Below are 9,130 nucleotides of genomic sequence, written 5' to 3'. Positions count from 1 at the left end.
AATTGTAAACTTTCTGTCCATTCTTAAAAGTTAAAATCCCCAAAAGTGAGGGAAGCGAGAGCCATGGAGGGGCAGAATGCAGAGGTGCTGCTGGCCAAGGAAGAGCAGGAGGAAGCAGAGAAGCTGTAGCACATCATGGTGCACAGGGAGCTAGAACTGGAGATCGACCTGGGCAACCTGCTGGCTTCTGACAGCAACCCCTCGATGGTGCTGTGCCAGACCAGGGCCTTGCTGGAGGCCGAGCTGTGTGCTCTGGAGTGGGAAAACCCAGAACATCTCATCAACCAGCTGTGGAAGCTGCTGACCAAGGCATGGAGGAGGCGGTGGTAGTGTGCTTGCAGGAGCCTGACACAGGCCTTCCCCGCAGGAAGCCACTGCCTGGCCAAGGGCTCTCCCTTGCTGGTAGCAGTTGTGAGCAGAGCTTTAAGGGTATCCATCCCAAGAAGAGGACCAACCTCATGTGGGAGGAGGTGAATGGCCAGTAGTGATGCCCTTGTGGCTACAAGCCCTCCCTGGATGACACTGACTCTGGTTTGCCTGAAGCCTCAGAGATAGTATTAACTTAACGTATGTGTGTGTGTATGTATGTATGTATGTATGTATGTATGTATGTATGTATGTGTGTGTATATGTATGCATGTATGTATGTATGTATGTATGTATGTATGTATGTATGTATGTACGTAAATATGGCAAAACTCAAAAACCCAAACTAGGAATGAAGGAAAAATAAATTGAGAGTATGACACAGTTGAAAAAAGTTCTTGGTTTTCATTTAACTTGTGTTTCTATGTTTAATGTAAAGAAGAATCTTTCTTCTTGTCTGAGTAGGTGTACGTTTTGTGTCCTACTGTCAGAAGGTGTGCTATGATATTTGCTAGAGAATTTAATAACGTGCCAGATGAATCCATAAATGTAATTTTATAAGGTTTTCAAAGAATGATGTTTTTTATGTAAAAGAAAAGCATCTGATATTGTTTCTATGAGCAAAGAATTGGCATCAATATTTCAATCTCTAGCTATGCAAGTGTAGATTTTCCAAAGTAGGTCTTAATATTACCTAAACAAAATTTCCTAGGCTTATCCAAGAGCTTAGTGTTCCTGTTTGTTTTACATGAAATGCTGACAAACTGCTCTGATGATAGCCATGTCCAGTTACAGTCCACTGGGCAGGGATCCTCACTGGTTGATCAGTAAAGTATTAAATCCCTGACACAGACCTCATGCACAGCAGTTGGCTGGGTGCACTTTGCTCCTTGTCCACTAGAGGGAAACAAGCCTGAACGGTTTAATGTAAATGGAGATTCTCAGTAGCAATGGGCTCCTGCAGTGCTAAGATGTCCCCAGCAGAGCAAACCTGTCTGAAGAACTTCTCAGGGAGCAGGTGTTTCCTTAAAGCACTGAGAATGGCTACACAGGACAACTGAAAACTGACAGCACGTTCAAAGACAGTGCACAGAAGAAGGAACACATATCCTTGAGAAATGTAGAAAACCATGCAGCCTAATCACAGAAATACAGACGCTGAATTAAATGATGGACGGCCAAGCAAAACTCTGTGACTTACAGGGAGGTTATTGAGATGTAAATATTCACAATCCTCTGGGAAGTTTGTCAATTTCTACATCCTTCCTGGATAACAGCCTTGCTACAGATACACTAAGAGCCTAAAAAGTCCTAGGGTGCCAGCATTTCCAACCTGAAATTCCATCCCAAAAGAAGAACTAGAGATATTGTCAAAATTACATTTTAAAAAATTGTAGCCCTATGTTCAGTAGAAGAAAAGAAAGAAATGAAAGATACTACCAGAATAAGGACTAAACAAACAAATTCAAACACGCATTTATATACAAACTACTTACAGATGGGAATAATAAATATGTCTACAAAGATAATGTCTTGCAAAAATAAATCAAAAGCATGAATCACAGTTGCTCTTGTGCATAATTCTTTATGTTTTCCAAGATTTGAGAGAATAAGTATTCCTTTACATGAAAGTTCATTTGAAAAAGTGTCTAGAACTAAACTGAGAAAATAGGAGAAAAAGGCAACCAGGGTGAGCGTTGGGTCTGAGGCATCAGAATGTGCAGAGGCAGGCAGGCATGAAGGAGGGCAGAAGGCTTAGGAGCTTCATCTTGTCCCAAGTGTGGATTCATGACCCAAACCTCACAGAGAAGGCGCTGCAAGAGTGGCAGTTTCCACACTGGGGAATAATGGGTGGGTCAGCAGTAGGAGCTAGAGTACTGGCAGGCCCTGCCTTTTTATAACTGGGGGCTTTGAAATGAGGGCAGTTTGATAGATGGAGTTGGGGCCTCACACTGGGATGTGGACTATGACTGGGGAGGGCAGGGGCACCAGGGATCATGAGAGCATGTGTCACACCTGATACAGTGCTGCAGTCTTTGTACTGGACAAGGTAAGGAAGTAATGAATCTGTAAACAGCCTGGCCCTGGTTTTTCATGCCTTGAAACCAACCGAATCGGAGGGAGGGGTATTTTATGATTTATGTACTTGCAAGGGGACATAGAGACTCTATGTGCAGGGGCAGAGAAGCTTAGTTGAAAGACTCCCCTCAAAGATAAAAAGGAGTCAAAGGTTCTGTCCCCTAAATGTAAACAAAAACTAGTGTTAGGCACAGCAGAATTCAAACCACTAAGGGTAATGATTGAATTCAACTATGTGGCTGTAGGATAGCACCAGGAGTAAATCCATCACAGCTGGTGGTTTTTGAACAAGCACCATGGCCATCAGAATACAAAGGGAAAGGCACAGAATCATGGGAAATCAAAGTGGTAATACCATGACACATGGCAGAAAGATTCAGGCAAGATGGAGCTGGATTCAGGTAGCAGAGGAAAAGGAGATAAGTACACAGTGGCTTAGGAAGCAGAGCTAATGGGATCTACCATCTGACTCATGGAAACCACCATGTGACTCATGGGATCTATCATGTGACTCATGGGATCCACCATGTCATTGGGGTCTATGTCCTTTAATTTCCATTGGAGTTGACCACTTTCTGTCTCTGAGTGTCTGTGTTCCCATAAAATGCTGTGAATGGAGAAGCATGGTGAAAGAGTGTCTCTTCCCCTAAATTTCCAGTTTTCCTGGACAATAGCTTATGACTCCTGGCTGAGATTTCTGTGGATTTTCAGGAGCTTAAGTGACAGTTGATTGCCTTTGTCACTTCTCTGTTGCTGTGATTAAATATGTGTACAAAAGCAACAGTTAAGGGAGAGAAGTTTACTTTGTTTTATACTTGCAAGATGCACCACAGTGGAAAGTCAGGACAGCAGGAGCCTGAGAGCTGTTGTACTGACTGCAGGCAGAGAGCAGAGGAAGATGCTGGTCTTCAGATCACTTCATCCCTCTTATCCAGTCCACTGTCCCAGTCAACCACAGAGGGTGGGTCTTCCCACTTCAATCAGTCTAATCAGAAGAGTTCTGCACAGGCATGTCCAGAAGCTAACCTACATCTAGTAATGCCTTATAAAATAGAGCTAATAATCAAATGATCTTCCACTTGGGTGCCTAGAGCTGTGTCTCCAGGGAGATTCCAGGTGCTGTCAAGTTGACGATCAACAAACACTAACCACCATGCAAACTATGAAGACGAGTTCTTCATTTAGACTCAAGCTACTTGCCATGTATTCCTAGAAGTTTGGGAGAGTAGAATTTCCATAAATATCAAAACCTGAACAACCTCCTCACTTACCAGTCAGGCATGCTAGACCAACACTTCTGAAACTGTGACCTGGACAAGCACCAGTAGCTTCATTACCTGGGAATTATCAGAAATGCAAATTTTAACTCTACTGAGTCTATTCTCTGGATGAAGCCAATCACCTCCTCTCATTGGACGGCCTGGAATGGATGCTTTCTCTTCCCAGAATGGCCTCCAGGTGCAGCAAAGCTAAGTTCACAGCTAATTGCAGTTGGGTGTTTGGGGCGTCCTTTTCCTGCCCTTCACAATTACCTGACTTAGGAAAAAGAATCAGCGGGCCCCATCTGTTATTGACAAGGTGACCAATCCAGTCTTGAGAAAAGCAAGATTTAGAAATCACTTTAGTCTTGAAAATCAGTACTATGCAGGTAGCATGTCTTACCATGCCCTGCAAAGAATCTACAAAATTCAGAAAGCTTGGTTTCTGTTGTTATTCCTATTAACAGAATGCTAAAACGGAGAAGGACTAAACAGGTGACCCAGGTGACATATAGAACAACATATTTAAATGGGGACTTTCAATTTCAGAGTTTTAGAGCAAGAAGATGTGGGATGAACAGCTGAGAGTTCCAGTGTTGATGAAGAAGTAGAAGAAACAAATGCTAACTGGGAATGGTGGGGGCCTTTGACGCCTCAAAATCCACTCCCACTAACACACCTCCATCTTGCCTCCAGACCTTAAAGCTCTGGTGGTCTGGGAGTCCCCTGGAGCTGGAAAGGATGTAAAGGTCAAGAACTCAGATTGTTGTACAACCTGAGACGTTCCAGAGCCTCATGAATTCCTTTGATGGTTTGCTGCCCAACACTTCTGAAGAATGTGACACCTCCACTCCACAAAAGGAACAAAATTGAAAGTTGCCTGGTTTGTCACTCTGGAGTTAAGTCTGGTGAAGGCACCTTCTGTTTAGGGGACCAATGTGATGCAGGAGGTGAGGATGTATGACTGAGGTCCTTATGGTCTCTTCAGGTGCATGAATGTATGTTGGGACCCTGATAATCTTCTCTATGTATTTATCTCTCTGTATATTTCTGTCACTTCTACTGATTCGAGTCAAAGATCTACAAAAGAAGGGAAGTGAGCCCTCCTGGGACAACAGCTACTGGTGCCCCTGGGATGATACACAACTTCCCATAGGCTCACTGATCATGCTGGCCCATTCATGCTGTACCCCTCTTCTGGCATCAACTGTGGCTGCAGGTCGGTGCTACTGTTGCTATGGTGATGCAGGCTGTAAGGACTCCTGAGTAGTATTGTGGGTGATGGACACAGGCCCAGAAGGAGTTTTGTGGAGTAGGATGGCTATGATGGAGTCTCCGGCACTGTGACCCTGGAGGAGGCTAGTGGCCTCTCTACCCAAAAGTCTTGATCGTGTTAGGCCTGCTTTTTTGTGAGCAGTTGGGGCTAAAACCACACTAATAAATACATTGACTTTGTGCCAGGAACTGTTATTAACTTACATCTCCATCATTGTAATGGACCTCCTGAGGGGAACTGCAGTAAGTGGATGCATAACATTGAAATAACCCATTATGAGGCAGGTCTTCTGGGCCAGACCCATATCTGACTTAATAAAACGATAGCCGTCAGCCCAGCCAGCCCACTACCAGATGATAACCCAAAGGAGCCACTCCAAGACAGCAGCCAAGTTCAGGTCATCAGACTCCCCCGAACAGAGGAGGGACATAGCTGTGGATGTGGATAGGAGCCTACCAACCCTCATAAAGGGAAATGTACTCCAGGAACTGCCCTGGCTCTGGCTCCTCCAGTTCTGATCAACAGGAGCTCAAAGCTCAGATTCTGCAGGCAGGGTCTGACAATACAGAAACACCCACTGCTGTGGTAGAAGGTGGATGTGAGCAGCTTCATCTCCCGTCTTAAGCGGGAACCCAGGCCTGATTGCTGCTACCTCTGCAGTTGTGGCTGCTGCATCCTGCTCTGCTCTGGGGTTGGCTGGAAGCCTCTGGCTTCCACTCTGGGCTCCACTGCAGCTGCACTCTGCACTTCCTAAAAGTGATTGATGCAGTCCAATGTCACACATGGAGAGGTTTATATGGAGCAGTTTTCTTCAACATGGAATCAGGTAGACTAGGTTGCAGGGGTCACCGACCCAGGATGCTATAGGCCCAGTCCCTCAGCCAATGGACTTCAGCACAAAGGGCTGACCTTCTGGCTTCATCCCATTCATTTTACTGGGAGAAGGGCAAAGACATGCACACTATGAACAGTTGACATGCATTTGCCAATGCCAGTGTCCATGGGCCCTCTTTAGAGAGAGGGGACTCCTCACCTTGACAAAAAGAAGACAGGAAGAAACCAAGTGACAAAAAGAAACAGGAGGCAAATGGATGGCAGTTCTTGTTAAACAAGAGACCCATACTCTGCTGTTATCAGAAGACAAACAATTCTGTATATGGGTTGCCTCTACCTCTGAATTTTGAAAATGCCCTCACCTTCATGACCAAAGTTTCCCCTAAATCTGGCAAAGGCCTTAAATGTTCCTCTAAAATTACGTTGTGCATAGAGGCTGCAAAACTCATGAATGGTAAAATAAATGTGTCCATGAGACCAATGAAAATTAGGCTAACCTTCTACCTTTTGCCCTCCTAAGGGTCAGATGCCCCCCATATTGAGATGTTTAGTAGGTAAACGTTACTAGCCGTTCCCCCATCACATTCTTGGAGACCCTGCAACAGACCCAGAGGACTATTCACAAGGCTGAACCCTTGCTCATGTCTGAGCTTGACCAAATGTTCCAGACTGGAAACCTTATGTGGACAGAGAGGACCCTGACATAGAGCTTGGAACCAACAGTGAAAGCCTATACATTGTGGTCCTCAGCACTCACTGTCACCACACCCAGCTAAACAGGGCTACAGAATATAGGTCACCCCCAGAGTCTCTAACCCACTAAAGACAAAACAGACACAGTTCTTATAATGATAGTTTTCTTATTTTATTTAGATTTATGTTTCACTAATTGTTTCATTAATCCATACGTGTTTGAACACATAAAACATTTTAAAATAATATTTGTATGATTATATCAACTTTTCAAGCATAAAACTATAAAATCGTATGTTATGTTACCAAATATTTTCTATTTCTTCATCTCGCTTGTCTTGATCACTCAGCAAACTTGTTTTGGCACAAATTACCACATGAATGCTAGAGACCAGTTTTATATGCCATTCACAGAATGGTGCCATGGCAATGATGCCAGCCAGAGTGGGCTTCCAACCTCAATAAACTGTAGTTTTCTTATGTTGTCTTTTTTTGTAGGAAACTCATTAAACCCTGATAATCCAAAAGATCAGAAGCAGGGAGCTCATAGCCAATCTAAGCTCTACCTCCAATTCTATCAGCTAGAAATGGGACCAATCTAAGGTCACCCCGGGGAATCTCCAGGCAAAGGGTACATGTTTAATGTCACCAAGATACCGGCTAGTAGTTCCTGGGTGCAGATGCTTTTAGCCAGGCACAGCAGATTAATTCCAAGAATGACAGTCAAATGTTTTTGTAGGCCCCAGAGACTACATAGCCTGCTCGCACTAAGAACTTAACTAAGGGTTAAGGAGCCAAATCTGGACCATTAGTAGCTGGTTCCCTCAAGAATTGCAGGACTGAGGAGGATCCACAGCACTTATGGCTGCGGACTCACCCTGAAGACTCACCCTGCAGTCAGTGTGGCTCTGCTTCCTGCATCTTAAAATGCAGGATTTGGAGAAGGCAGATCCTCTAATGCAGTGTACACAGGCCTGTGACTTCAGGATCACAGGGGATGGGCACACCTAGTTTTATTGGTATAAAAATGTTTTCCAACTTACACCACATCCCAGGATTTTGGGTGCTTCCTATCAGTCTGGATCCTCAGTAACATTCCTATTGTTGGACGTTTCTGTTTATCTATTCTGGACTTGTTATCTCACTGAAAAACAACTTCTTTTTGGACAAAATCTAGGGTGGCTTTGAACTGACTATGTAGTCCTTGCTGACCCAAACTCACAGAGATCTTCCTGCCTCATCTTCCCAAGTGCTGGGATTACACATATGTGCCACCACGACTAGAATGTCTCTCCTTGAAATTTGGATGTGTTTTACTTGTTAATGTTGGTGTTGTACATACAGTAAACTTAAGGACTGCAATTTGGAAATTTTCTTGTTTATGAAGCTTCCTCTGGAGCCTTTCCCTACTTTCTATTTTTTTCTGGAGCTGAGGACCGAACCGAGGGCCTTGTGCCTGCTAGGCAAGTGCTCTACCACTGAGCTAAATCCTCAACCCCCCTTTTCCTACTTTTAACATGCCTGCCTTTTCACACTGATTTGTACATGTCCTACCACATGAGTTTCTTCTCCATTACTAAAACACATGCCGGAGAATCAACTTAATGAAGGGGTGTATGTTGGCCAACAATTGGAGGCCACAGTCCACCATGACAGGTTGAGCAGCTGTCTATATGGTATCCACCCTGAGAACTCAGAGAGCAATGAATGCTTATGCTCCACCCCCTTTCTCTTTATATTCAGTCAAGGCCTATTGATTGATCAGTGCTGTTCACTGTTAAGATTTATTGTGCAACTAGCCTGACCCCAGTAATCCCTCAGGGTATCCAGAAGGTTATATAATCAAGGTGTGGTCCATTTCCTCAGGCTCTTGTTTTTTTGTTTTTCTTGTGTGTGTGTGTGTGTGTGTGTGTGTGTGTGTGTGTGTGTGTGTGTGTGTGTGTGTGTGTTTCTTTGAGACAGGGTCTCACTATGGGCTGAAGTTGGTCTTCACCATGACTGATCCTCTGTCTTCAGGGTGTTAGAATGATAGGGCCTAACCACCACATTTGCCTGAAACAGGAAAACTCCACAGATCTAAGTCTATTTGTTTCTTGATGATTAAAAAGAGAAAATGACAATGGTCAAGCTAGGCCCAATGTCTTTGCTCCTTTCCTGCTGCCTGCTGACTGGACTGTGGAATTTTCAGCTGTCTCTCCAGTACCATGACTTCCTGTGTGCCCCACCCCCCGCTCCCCATGACAATAAAAGACTGGACCCCTGAAAATGTTAAGCCAGTCCCAATTTAAAGTTTTCCTTTGTAAGAGTTGTCATGGTCATGGTGTCTCTTCATAGCAATAGAACATTGACTATGACACTAGTACTATGTCTGATCTTAAACAACTGTAACTCAACCAGGCATGATGTTAGTAGAACATCCAGGTGAGATGATGTTGGTGCTAGAAGCTCACAGAGAACCCCAACCAACAGGTACCTGTAAGGTCTCCTGGGCAGGTCTCTGTTTTCTTTAGTGTCTTCTTTCCGTCTATCTTACTGATTTTTATTCTCCCCATGAACAGAGTGTAAATATACGTTGTCTTTACTCCTAATTCCTTAGCCTTTCCTTTAAGCCTGAGTTTATGGG

Source organism: Rattus norvegicus, chromosome 15 (assembly GCF_021556685.1).
Source record: "Rattus norvegicus strain SHRSP/BbbUtx chromosome 15, alternate assembly SHRSP_T2T, whole genome shotgun sequence".
Classification (NCBI taxonomy): Eukaryota; Metazoa; Chordata; class Mammalia; order Rodentia; family Muridae; genus Rattus; species Rattus norvegicus.
Note: the sequence above shows the minus strand (reverse complement) of the source record.